The following is a 12,875-nucleotide window of genomic DNA, read 5'->3' on the forward strand; positions in this document are numbered from 1 at the left end:
CACGCCCATCTAATTTTTATATTTTTGGTAGAGATGGAGTTTCACCATGTTGGCTCGATCTCTTGACCTCGTGACCCTCACACCTTGGCCTCCCAAAGTGCTGGGATTACAGGCATGAGCCACCATGCCCGGCCTCTGAGCATATTTTGAGTCCCCATCAGAAATGCTATGTGGTCTATCAGTTGAAGCAGGGGTTTTGGAGGTCAGGGGATATGAACTGCCTTGGCCCAAAGTTAAGTTTGTTCAGTGGGACCATGGCCTCCTCCTGTGGTTACTTCCACAGTTCCAGAATGGATAATGGGAATAGGTAGATTTAACAACTGGTGGAATCCCCGCATTGGTTTTCTGATCCAAGAATTCTGGTTATTAGGAAAGAAAGACCCAAATAGGTGTCCCTAGAACTACTCCTTGTGGAGAGTAAACCAAAGGCAAGACGTCATCCATGGAGGACACTGAGGGGTGGGCAGTGTCATCAACGCTTTGAGAAATGCAGGTTGGCAATTCCCACTGTTGCTCATTTTCTCTTGCCTTTTTGGCTACTGTAAAAGCCAAATGGGTCATGGAGACGAACGGTGAATTTCCATAACCGTAATGAGATGGAGATGGCAAGGGAGCTATGACTGTTAGTAGGATATCTCAGACAGGGGCAATCCATCAGTTACAGTGTCTCGCTGAGGATCACGCTCTGGCAGGCTGCTAGTGGGGGAGGACCCTGAGAATGGCAGAAGACTCCCTACCTGTTTAAAGGACAAATTCCTTTAAAGAAAAAGAAAACACTATACTACATCAATGGCTAGTGGGAGGGATAGACAGACAGAGAGATAGATAGATAGATAGATAGATAGATAGATAGATAGAATTGACCCCCTCAAAAAAAATTTAATCTCTTTTCCTTCTCTCTTCTTAGCAAGATAATTTATTGTATTTTTGTGAGTGCAAGTGGCTCATTTTTAAAGTAACCTTAACAATACCCTTCAGGAGCCCAAATATCCCACTACTATCATTTTTTCCTTTAATTTTTTTATTAACACATAATTATATATATTTGTGGGGAATGTGATATTTTGATACATGCATACAACGTGTAATGATCAAATCAGGGTAATTACAATATTCAAAACCTCAAGTTTTGGGGCTGGGCGCGGTGGCTCACACCTGCAATCCCAACACTTTGGGAGGCTGAGGTGGATGGATTGCCTGAGGTCAGGAGTTCGAGACCAATCTGACAATATGGTGAAACCCCATCTCTGCTAAAAATACAAAAAATTAGGCAAGCACGCTGGCGAACACCTGTAACCCCAGCTACTTAGGAGGCTGAGGCAGAAGAATCGCTTGAACCCAGGAGGCAGAGGTTGCAGTGAGCCAAGATCGCACCATTGCACTCCAGCCTAGGCGACAGAGTGAGACTCCACCTCAAAAACAAAAAACAAAAAACAAAAAACCCAAAACAAAACAAAACAACAAAAAAAACCCAAACCTCAAGTTTTTATCATTTCTTTTAAGAACACTTTAAGTTCAGGGGTACATGTGCAGGTTTGTTACATAGATAAGTTTGCGTCATGGGGGTTTGTTGTACAGATTACTTCATCACCCAGGTATTGAGGCTGGCACCTACTAGTTATTTTTCCTGATCCTCTCCCTACTCCCACCCTTTAGCCTCCGATAGGTCCCAGTGTGTGTTGTTCCCCTCTATGTGTCCGTGTGTTCTCATCATTTAGCTCCCACTTACAAGTGAGAATGTGTGGTGTTTGGTTTTCTCTTCCTGTGTTAACTTGCTAAGGATAATGGCCCCCGGCTCCATTCATGTCCCTGCAAAGCACGTGATCTCGTTCTTTTTTCTATGGCTGCATTCATGACTATCCTTTATTTCATGTTTTTATACGAGATAAAGATACTGCTTTTTGAATTGAGACTTAGGTAAGATTGCTATGTGAGCTGATGAACCTTCTGTGCTAATGTTTCCTCCAAGACAGGCAAATATTGTGGCAGATATAGCTCATTGTTCAGAAAAATGAATTTTCTCTTCTTCATAAATAGCTTGCATTGAATGTGGCCAGATGACTGAGTTCTAGCCAATGGGATATGAGTAGAAATGATGTGTTGAACTTCCGGGTTGTGACTTTGAGATGTGGTCATGCCTGCTTTTTGCTGTCTTTTGCCAGTCTGCTGGCTGAATTCTGATATAATATAGGGAGCCTGGCCAGGCATGGTGGCTCACGCCTATAATCCCAGCACTTTGGGAGGTGGAGGTGCGAGGATCACGAGGTCAAGAGTTCGAGACCAGCCTGGCCAACATGGTGAAACACCATCTCTACTAAGAATACAAAAATTAGCTGAGGGTGAGAGCCCCTAAGGAGGATGGAATGGTGGGGTAGAAGGAACCCAGGCAACAATGAGTTCATGGATGACCTATGTTGAGACTTATATGTGAGGGAGAAGTAAAGAGTGATTTAATTGTAAATCACTCTTATTTTGGCTCTGTGTTACATGTAGTCACACTCAATTTTAAATCAAATGTGTAGTATTAAGGGATAAGTAAATGTGTACCAGGCTCAAACATTTTGAAAGGACGGCATAAGAAACTGGACGGCTTGAAAACCAGAGACTTACTGTTACCCAGTCTGGAGGACAGAGGGCTGAGATCAAGCTGTCTGCGGTGCTGGCTCCTTCTGGGGGCTGTGAGGGAGATGCTGCTCCATGCCTCTTTCCCCAAATCTTGGCATTTTCTGGCAATCTCTGGCGTTCCTGGGTTTGTGGCTGCATCACCTGCATCTCTGCCTTCCTGTCCACACTGAGTTCTCCCTTTTTTATTTTATTTACCTAAGTTTTATTCATACGTTAAATATATTGGTTACAGCATGTCTTCACAACTAAATTAGCATTTTTCTCTAAGGTTTGAGAGCTTTAACCCTAATATGGATTTATTTAGCTGCCTTTGTTAGGGGACCTTAACATAAGTGTGCATGGCTTACTGTGAATACTGGATGAATATTTACTGAACGAATGAACATGAAAAGAGGTTTTTACAAATAAAGTCATCAAGTCATCGACCTGAAGATAAATGTAAGCGTATGTCATCACTTGTCAGTTTCCCAAAGGCTATTTGAAAAACCAGCATCTTTGATGAGCAGAGCAGCCTGCAGTCACCCAAGCCGCATGTGGAGTAATGGTGAAACACACAGCAGCAAATCAGATATTCTGGACACTGTAAAACAGATAGCCAAGGAAACTTTTGACAGGCAGACTTTCCTCTTTCTGTATTATCACACAAGTCACACTATATTCTATTTGATTTTGATGCAGAATTATATCAGTATTACCTAATTAGAAACCACTATAAATTGCAAATGAAATCCTCTCCTGATGGAAATGAATATATTCATACTAAATGATCATATAAATAATATCATACATTTAAATCTGTGAAGAACAAGTTTTATATTTAGAAAATTGGTGATGATCAAAGATAACCTTCCTTTACACCTGAATTACGTTAAAAGGCAAGTGAATCACATTAAGATATATTTCCGTTCAGTTATCCCAGTAAATTCTCAAAACTAAAGCCAGGGTAACATCAGATATGTGTTCTTTATGTTAAACATAAATATGTGATGTGATTTCACAGTGTGGACATATATCAAACACAAAAGAGCGCTCATCACAGAGTGGTTTATTAACTTCAGGTAACTTTTCTTTTATTAAGATAGTTTGACTTGTAATCTTAGCACTTTGGCAGGCTGAGATGGGAGGGTTGCTTGAGCCCAGGAGTTTGAAATAGGCCTGGGCAGCATGGTGAAACCCTGCCTCTACTAAAAACACACAAATTAGCCAGGCATGGTGGCATGCACCTGTAATCCCATCTACTCAGGAGGCTGAGGATCACTTGATCCTGGGAAGTGGAAGTTGCCATCAGCTAAGATGTTACCACTGCACTCCAACCTGGGTGACAGGGTGAGACTCAGGCTCAGAAAAAAAGAAGAAAAGAAAAAAGATAGTTTGGTTTTACATTTGCTGCAAAAGTAGGTAAGGAGTCAGGCTTTTTGTTGTTGTTGTTTTGAAAACATTAACCTAAAATAAAAGTTTAAAAATTACTATCTCTTGCCTGAGAAATTTGTTGTTTATTAATTTTAGTAGCAAAATAGTTTTCGCTACTAAATAAATAGAATTCCTGCTGTCTGTGCAATTTGTTCATTACTGCACAGCAAGCATCCAAACCTGTTGGTCCTACAACAAATTATGGTGATCTAGCCAGGAGTTCCTATTGTGAGCAGTGGCACATGGCTCAGCGCCACCTTGTCATTGGGATGGACCCAGAGACAAATCCAAGCTGCTGCTCACTTTCATTGAACTGGGGGCTGTCCCCTGTGCCTTGTCTGTTGATGGGCAGTGACGATTCTGGTGCATAAATTGCCTGCTGCAAAGTAACAATTTCTCATTTTGAAGACGTCTTCGGTAAATGTCCTCTATGCAGCTGGCACCCTCTTTTCTTTCCCGATTTGTTGGCCTTTTCAGAGGTCTCGTGGCCTCTTTGGGGTTTGTGGTTTCTTTGGGAGTCTTGTGCCCTCTTTGGAGTGCTTGTTCACTGTCCCCAATAATAGGAAGGGTCTTGTTTGAGAGGATTCCCCCAATATTGGAAAAAAAAATAAAGAGCATTGCTTGGGAAAAACACTCTTAATTTTTAATATTTAAAAGTTTATTTTGGAAGGCCTTTTGTTTGTCTTTGTCTTGTCATGTATGTTTATATTTGCAGAAAATGTCCCTAGAGGAAATGCTAGTGAAAGTTCAGCAGGCCTAACTTAGGGTGGCCATGCACTTTTCCATCTTGTCCAGAGACCACCTGCTGAACTCCTGGACGCAGGTCATTCCTCTCCACTTCGATCCCTGGATCAAAGGCGTCAGGGGCTGACAGAGGCGAGGTTGAGCTTTCCAGGTCAAATGTAGCCGCCGAGCGGAGTGACTAGCGTCCGTTTTTGGTGTGTGCATCCTCTCAGCCGGAATGGGTTATGTTGATTTTGTTCCTCCAAGCAGCCCCATTAAGCTGCATCTTGTAAATTGGGAAAGCAAGAGGTGTCTTCTTCAGATCTTTACAATGGGTCACTCATCCACTAAGGGGAGAAAAAACTGCTAAAACCATGGGAAAGTTAAAAGGCATGCCATGTTCCCTAGGACTCCAGCTGGTGCCATACTACGGCCTGTTCTTGTGCACATTTTAAACTGATGGGCAAATTACTGTGAGGAAAATTCCGAACTCCAAAGGTCGATTTGCAGCTATAGGATTAAAAACTCTGTGTCTATCTCTTTATTTTCTTTTCTGCCTGCTTTGAATCTGCTATTATTAAGCTATTGGTGTTGAGATTTAAAAAAAACAAAAACAAAAAACCCAACTTCGTTTGTGGTACCACTCATTCAAAGTTACTTGGAGATTTTGTTTTTCTTACACAGTTCTACCAGTGCTAGCTGAAATGTAAGCATTACAACTCATGTAAAGCTGGGAGTAGGGGGGGAAGGATATATATATATATTTTTCCCCATAAAAAGTGCTTTCCTCAAAAGTTTGGTCCACAGCCTTGAATGGATTACCTATCAAGGCACATAAAGTTTAGCCACGTGAACAGTTTTGTCTGAACTAATTCAGATGGAGCCCACTTTTATAAACTGGTGACTTTGTATTGCTATCTCATGGCCAGAATTCCAAATTAAAAGCTGCAAAATCCTTGTTTTTATATGTGTATATTTGTGTTTAGATAAATTTACATATATAAACATATATTATGCTATATATTAAGTCTACATGATACTAACACAGCTTATAAATAATAAATTAAGCAAATAAGCCCAAATATCTTTCAAGTTAAGGTGATTTAAATAAATACTTAAAAAACTGGCTTTAAAATTATTAGTAACATTAAGATGTTTTCAAAATTGTCAGCATACGTTTTTGTCTGGGTTTATTGGCTAAATGGTTTTATATTTGTCTTTGCTGTATCTATTATGGTGTCAGGGTTTGGCATGAAGGATGTAAAGCTGTAAACCCAGCCAAAAAAAAATAATCTTTGTTTTTATGTATTTTTGATAAATAGGCCCAATTTAATGTTGTTGGTTTAATAAACACAGCTAAATCTTCTGAGTTATTGGCAAAAGTACTCATAGGTTTAACTTCCATGTTCTTACTTAGATAAACACCTGATATTCACAAGCTATAAAAGTGGCTAACAGGGCGATCATTTTAAATGACTATCTTTGTCTAATATCTCAGTTTTCATTAGTAATCTAGTTAAACTGTTAAAAATAAATTGATGTAAATGAGACAAATGCTTATGAGTAAACTTTTGTATAATTTAAATCTTAAAATTATCTTAAATATGCATTAGATGTGTGGGTCATTTCCAGCTAAGAAAGTGTTATGATATTAAAAAAACTTTCTAAAAATTGTGGAGTGGTTCTCATCCATAAAGTATGAATGTCTGGCAGACAATTCAAAATTTATCGCTTCCTTGATTTTCACTAAAATTTAAGGTTACTAAGAATAAGGATTCTAGTTAATATGCAATTCTGTATATTAAATGTGCCAAAAATATGTTCTTATTAAAAAAAGAATAATTTTGTCTAATTCAGAAATTATCGAAAAGTTGATTCAAATTATAGACTTGGAAAGGTTATTCACAAAACAAGGTTAAATAAAACCATTAAGTGGGAGAGAGAAATATTTAAAGAGTTATGACTACAAAAATATTTTAAATATGCAAAAATCTTGTAAATTTTTGTCCTAAAATAAAATAATTGGTTATTTAAAAAAGAAAAAGTTTAGGACAAAACAAAAATTTGAGAATGTCATTTATGGCCTATGAAAGTTATAATAAGGTTCATAAAAGACAATTCATTAAAAAAAAGTTTCTGGCTAGGTGCAGTGGCTCATGCCTACAGTCGCAGCACTTTGGGAGGCCAAGGCAGGCAGATGCCTTGAGCTCAGGAGTTCCAGACCAGCCTGAGCAACATGGCAAAAACCCGTCTCTACAAAACATAAAAATTAGTCAGGCTTGCTGGTGCATGCACCTATAGTCCCAGCTACTCAGGAAGCTGAGGTGGGAAGATCACTTGAGCGTGGGAGGTGAAGGCTGCAGTGAGCCTCGTGCATGCCACTGCATTCCATCCTAACCAAGAAAGTCAGACCCTATTTATTTATAATTTTATAAAATAATTTTAAATAATTTTTCCAAAATGTAGTTCCCTGTATTAAAATAAAATTTTATTAAGATACTAATTTGCTCTTAATTAAATTTTAAGAGGTTCTCATTTTAATTTTATAAACTGTTTTTTTAAAATCCCCTCAGATTTATATTTCAGAAGTTCAACTTCTGCTGTGTCTTGCTGCTGTCAGCTTTTTCACCCTTTGAGAAGGTCTTTGATAATAACTCTCTTTCAACTTTTTTGTCAGCACCTCTAACTTTTGCCTCTGTTTCTAACTTCACTGTGATGGCATGACACTGAAATGCTTATCTTAAAGGTCTGAAAAAGCAACATTTTCTTCCAGTGCATCCTGACTGTATACTCTTGGCTTTTCTTGATATGTCTAAATTGTTCCGTGTAACAGGAAAACTTCCCATGTTGTTACTAAGAGTCCTGTGTAAATAGTTTTCTAGTTTCTCGTTTCCTTTATAATACAGTTTATATTCATAATCCTGGAGACATACTTCCTGCATCTGATGAATTCAAGTCCCTTTTTCATCAGGTTTGACTTTCAGGTTATCGAAATGGGCTTCCCATAAGGAAAAGTAATCACATTGCCGGAAGTTTTTGTTTGCCTTTTTAATAACTGGCCCAAGAAACGGAGTTTTACATTTTGCCAAGATAATTTCGATGTCGTCGTTATTAGGTTTTTAATTACTTAAAAACACTAGGCTTTAAAAGGATATATATTTTTACATACATATAACCTTCAGTATTTTCTTTAAGGTCTTTTAATTCTCACTCTTAGTTAAATAAATGTTACTTTACAATGACCTCTGATTCTGTTTTGAGCCTTTCAACACCTTTGATAAACATCTTCAAAATCAAATACTAAATTAAATCTCTGACTTATTTCTGGGGTTTATCAAAGCTATAAAAACTAATCACTGCAAGGTTGAAAAATCTTTTTACAGCTTCCGGTCAGACCGTGAGCTGCGGCATCGCCACTTCTAGCCTGACAATTACACATACTAGAAGAAAAATCAGTTAATGGACTCCCTCCAGCCCCTTTGAAAGCATTCTTTATTTCGGGTGATATTAACTAATCCTTGATAATGGCACCTTGTTAAGTGACAGTGCTTTGACTCCTGGGTACCCATGTCTAATCTAAAAAAGGCATCAACTCTTGCTAAATCTTAAACATTTCTACCTATATGTGACATCAAACTCAAGTTAACCAAAGCCTCATCTTCAGACGCAGAAAAAGATTCTAGTCAAAATGAGCTGCTTTTATGTGACATGGAGCCAGAATTTAAAGTTATTCAGTCTCTCTAGGCTCTGGGACTATTGTGAAAGAGGTGGATACGTGAAATTCCAAGAGCCAGTTTTGAGGGATAAATTAGTTTAGATCCTCCAGATTCAGATGGGCACATGGATGCCTAGATAGCCAACAAGTTGAGAAACTTTGCCTCTTTAAACTCCTTAACTCAAATGGACTTAACAAAGTGCTTATGTCTTATATAAATAATTGCTATGTCAGTATCTAAGACCAGGATTCAATTCTGTAAGCTTACCTTTGGCTTTTGGCTCTCAGCTGTTATGCTGCTCGGAAGTTTTTTTGAAGGGTTAATGAGTGTCTGCTCACCTCCCCTGCCATCTGACCTAGAACATTTAATTGGCTATAAGTTTTTTGGCTCTAAGTCCTTTGGCCATGCGAGTCCCACTGAGAAACCAGATGGACACAGAGCAGGTAGCCATACCACCCTGGGAACAATATGGCACAAAATAGAAGTTTGGCCTTCAGTGCTGCCTCTGGCATCTCTTAATCAAAAAGCGGAAGTGTAAAATCCTAAGCCCCCTGTACTGACTGAATGGACCCTCTTGCGGCCAATGGGACCACAAAAAACCTTAAAACTTAGTTCCTGAACATGAAGAGTTGGGAGGTCAGACATGCCTCATAATACACACTTCCTTTTTGAGGCTAGACACAACTCACCAGCATTAATATTGAAAGAGAAATCATAAGACTGACAGAACAGACTCTGTGTCAATAAAATCTCACGAGTACTTCCAGGATTTTCAGTTCATTTTACAAGGACTTTTACAAATGTGGGCTCATAATTCTGACAATAGGGGTTATAATTATAGTCCGGTATATGGCTAAATACATGCCATGTGAAGACAGTGCACAGGAGCCCTAATGTGTTCGTGCTGCACCCCTGAAAACTGGGCACCCACAGATGCTTGCAGATGACTGCCAGGCAGCTTTTGTCCTTGAATCCTGACTCTTACCCCAACTGTGCCCCTTGCTAGCAGAAAAAAGCTAGAGTGGTCTTCACCCAGTTCACACTGTATTAGCTCTCACCGCAGGGCTGAGGTATGATTAAGCCGAGGGAAGACTAAAACCACCCCTATACGCTTTACAAAATTGATCAGCACATTGACATTAATCGTTAAGTCAGTTTATTCCATGACCTGCTTTCTCATAATTATTTAATGCCTTTTGCCTCAAAATCATGTAGGCCCTTTTATAAGATTATAATTCCCCACAACTTAACCATTATAAATCATTAAGTTTTCCCTTAGAGATAAGCCTTCAAGTCCTGCATACTAATAAAACTGCTGACTCAGCTAATCTCAAAATTTCCCCCTGACACCAGCTGATCTCAAGCACCCTCCTGGCTTCAGCTGGTCCAGAAAACCCCCACAAGAAGCTGACTCACCAAAGAATGCAGTTTCCGTGTCCTGACAATTTCATCTCCCTTACCCCAACCAATCAACAGCCCCAATTCTCCAGCCCCTCACCTTCCATAATCCCCTTAAACACCCCAGCCTACAACCTCCTGAAAAACTGGATCTGAACATCTCTCCCCATCTCCTTGCCCAATCCTCTGCAGTAATTAAACTTTCTCTGCTACATTCCTCCTGTCTGCATAACTGGCCTATTGCTACACAGCAGACATACCTGTTGATTCTGTAACAATAATACAGTAAGTCTTCACTCAGTGTGGTCAACAGATTCTTAGAAACTGCAACTTTAAGTGAAATAATGACTCACAAAACCAGTTTCATCATAGGCTAACTGATGTAAGAGTGAAGTTCCTGTGGCATATTTTTGGTCACAAAACCATCACCATGCTTATAAAAAAAAGACCAAAACACGTTTGCTGTTGAGCATGGAAATAAATGTGAGCTATAGATACATTAAAGAAAGGTTAATAAAAACAAGTAAGATAATTACTTACCTGTGTATTCCAGTTCAGGATGGCGGGTGCCTGGAGCCTGTTTTGGGAGCTCAGGGTGCACTGAGACCGTGTAGACACACCAATTCCAGGTGAATTATAAAGCTCAGGTATGGGGACAGCTTTTGGATGTGAGAGGAAACCAGAGGACCTGGAGAAAATCCATGTAAACATGGGGAGAACACACCCACTTCACACAGTGGCCCAGGCCAGGGATCATTTTTTCTCATCAATGTTATAATGAAACAATGTGAAACAAAATGACATGATTCAAGGACCTGCTGTACAGGTTGATGACACCCATGCCCAGGTTAGGGCTAGAGCCAGACACTGGTGGCCTGGTGAGTATATTTGAATAGAGCAGCATTTCTGGGGGTGCAGAGTCAGACATCCTTTGTTAGAAGCCCAAGGGAGGTTTTAGAATTTCCAAAAACCATTTTTCTGTTTCAGGTGCCTGGCTATTACTTTGGAAAAGACTTCTTTTTCTAATGCTGATTTATTAAAAATCTGCCTAGAAGATCTGAAGGTAAGATTTTGGACTCTTCATTCTCGTTGGATCAACGCTTTCTTTGAAGGCCGTTGTATTAGTCAAGCTTCTCTAGAGGGACAGAACTAGTAAGATAAATATGTATATATAAAGGGGATTTTATTAAGTATTAACTCACATGATCCCAAGGTCCCAAAATAGGCCATCTGCAAGCTGAGAAGCAGGGAGAGCCAGTCTGAGTCCCAAAACTGAAGAACTTGGAGTTTGATGTTCTAGGGCAGGAAGCATCTAGCACTGGAGAAAAATGTAGGCTGCAAGTTTAACCCAGTCTTGCCTTTTCACATTTTTCTTCCTGAAAAGGATGGGTCTGCCTCTCCCAGCCCACTGACTCAAATGTTTATCTCCTTTGGCAACACCCTCACAGACACACCCAGGGTCGATATTTTGCATCCTTCAATCCAGTCAAGTTGACACTCAGTATTAACCATCAGAGCAGTATTTGTAGCAACTTACAGCTTTGTAGACAGGTTTTGGTCAGGACTGGGGAGGAATGGTGGTGGTGATAGAGAAAGCAATGGATTGAAAGACACAAGGAACACAGCAACCTCTTACCCTCTCAAAAGCTTAGCCTCCTACGTGAGTGTGACATCGCTGTATATTTAAATACTACTGACTCTAGTGATGTCATCAGTGGTCTTGTTTATTGCTGTGCACTCTCATCTTTAGCATAATTGGATACACACTTATTTTCCCTCAACCTCTTTTTCTTCACGTGCTCCTACTTTTTGACTGTCTACTACTTTTAGGTTGATTGTGCTTTGAGGTGGCCAGAGTACCTCCTAATACGTGCGATTACCCCTAGGCTGAGTAAGAAATTGTGTTCAAGCCACTTGTTGGTTTATTAGGAGATGAAGTGGATGTTGCTGTAGTCTTTTGCTGGCTGCTTACAGGGCAGGCCAGGTTGGGGTGTGAGCTGGAACTCCAGAAAGGCAGGGAGAGCCTTGTCAGGATCACTAATTCCTTCCTGCCTCAGTGATGCTCTAGACATGCATTATGAGGAATGGTGGCGATCATCAGGGAGGACTAAAGTGGTAAATAAGTGATGGGAAGAAGAAATGGCAGGTATCATACATTTAGAGATCTGTCATACGGTTGATGAAGTTCATTATTCTGCGTTCTACACAAGTTCTCTCCTTTTTCAGATTTTTAAGGCATTGATTTGATTTAATGTTTTAGTTTCATGGAGATTCATTTTAATATTGAATGTCTTTGACTATGCATATAAAGTAACTTGCTGCATTTGTACAGTTTAATGCATAGTTATTTAATCTTGCCAATAGTTTTTCTTTTTTAAAAATTATACTTTAAGTTCTGGGATACATGTGCAGAGTGTGCAGGTTTGTTTTATATACATGTTGTGTATACACATGTGTACATAGGTATACATGTGCCATGGTGGTTTGCTGCATCCATCCCCTCGTCATCTACATTGTCCTAATGGTACCCCTCCCCCAAACCCCACCCCCTGACAGGCTCCGGTGTGTGATGTTCCCCTCCTTGTGTCCATGTGTTCTCATTGTTCGACACTCGCTTGCTGAGAACATGCGGTGTTTGGTTTTCTGTTCTTGTGTGATGATATCCTGGATAAAGTTCTCTCCTTTTTGTCTCACATACACTCAAAATAATCTTTAAAAGCTATAGATCCCTTGCATATTTTTAGTTTGTTCTCTAAACAATTTTCTCATAAGTTTAATAGTTCAAATGATGCAACTTCCTACTTATGCCAGATTATCTCTGTTTATTAAATATATTTTTATCAAAACCTTATGGTGTAGATTTTATAATTCACCTTATGGAAAATGTAAGCCATATAATCCAACTGGCAAAGCCAGTCCTTATTGTCAAACTGATCAGCTAAATTACATTTGTTTTGCGTTGAAAAAAAGTCTGAACTAACTTTCCAGTTCGTAGACATGTGA

This window comes from Sapajus apella, unplaced genomic scaffold (assembly GCF_009761245.1).
Source record: "Sapajus apella isolate SASKATOON/1434 unplaced genomic scaffold, GSC_monkey_1.0 scaffold49, whole genome shotgun sequence".
Taxonomy (NCBI): domain Eukaryota; kingdom Metazoa; phylum Chordata; class Mammalia; order Primates; family Cebidae; genus Sapajus; species Sapajus apella.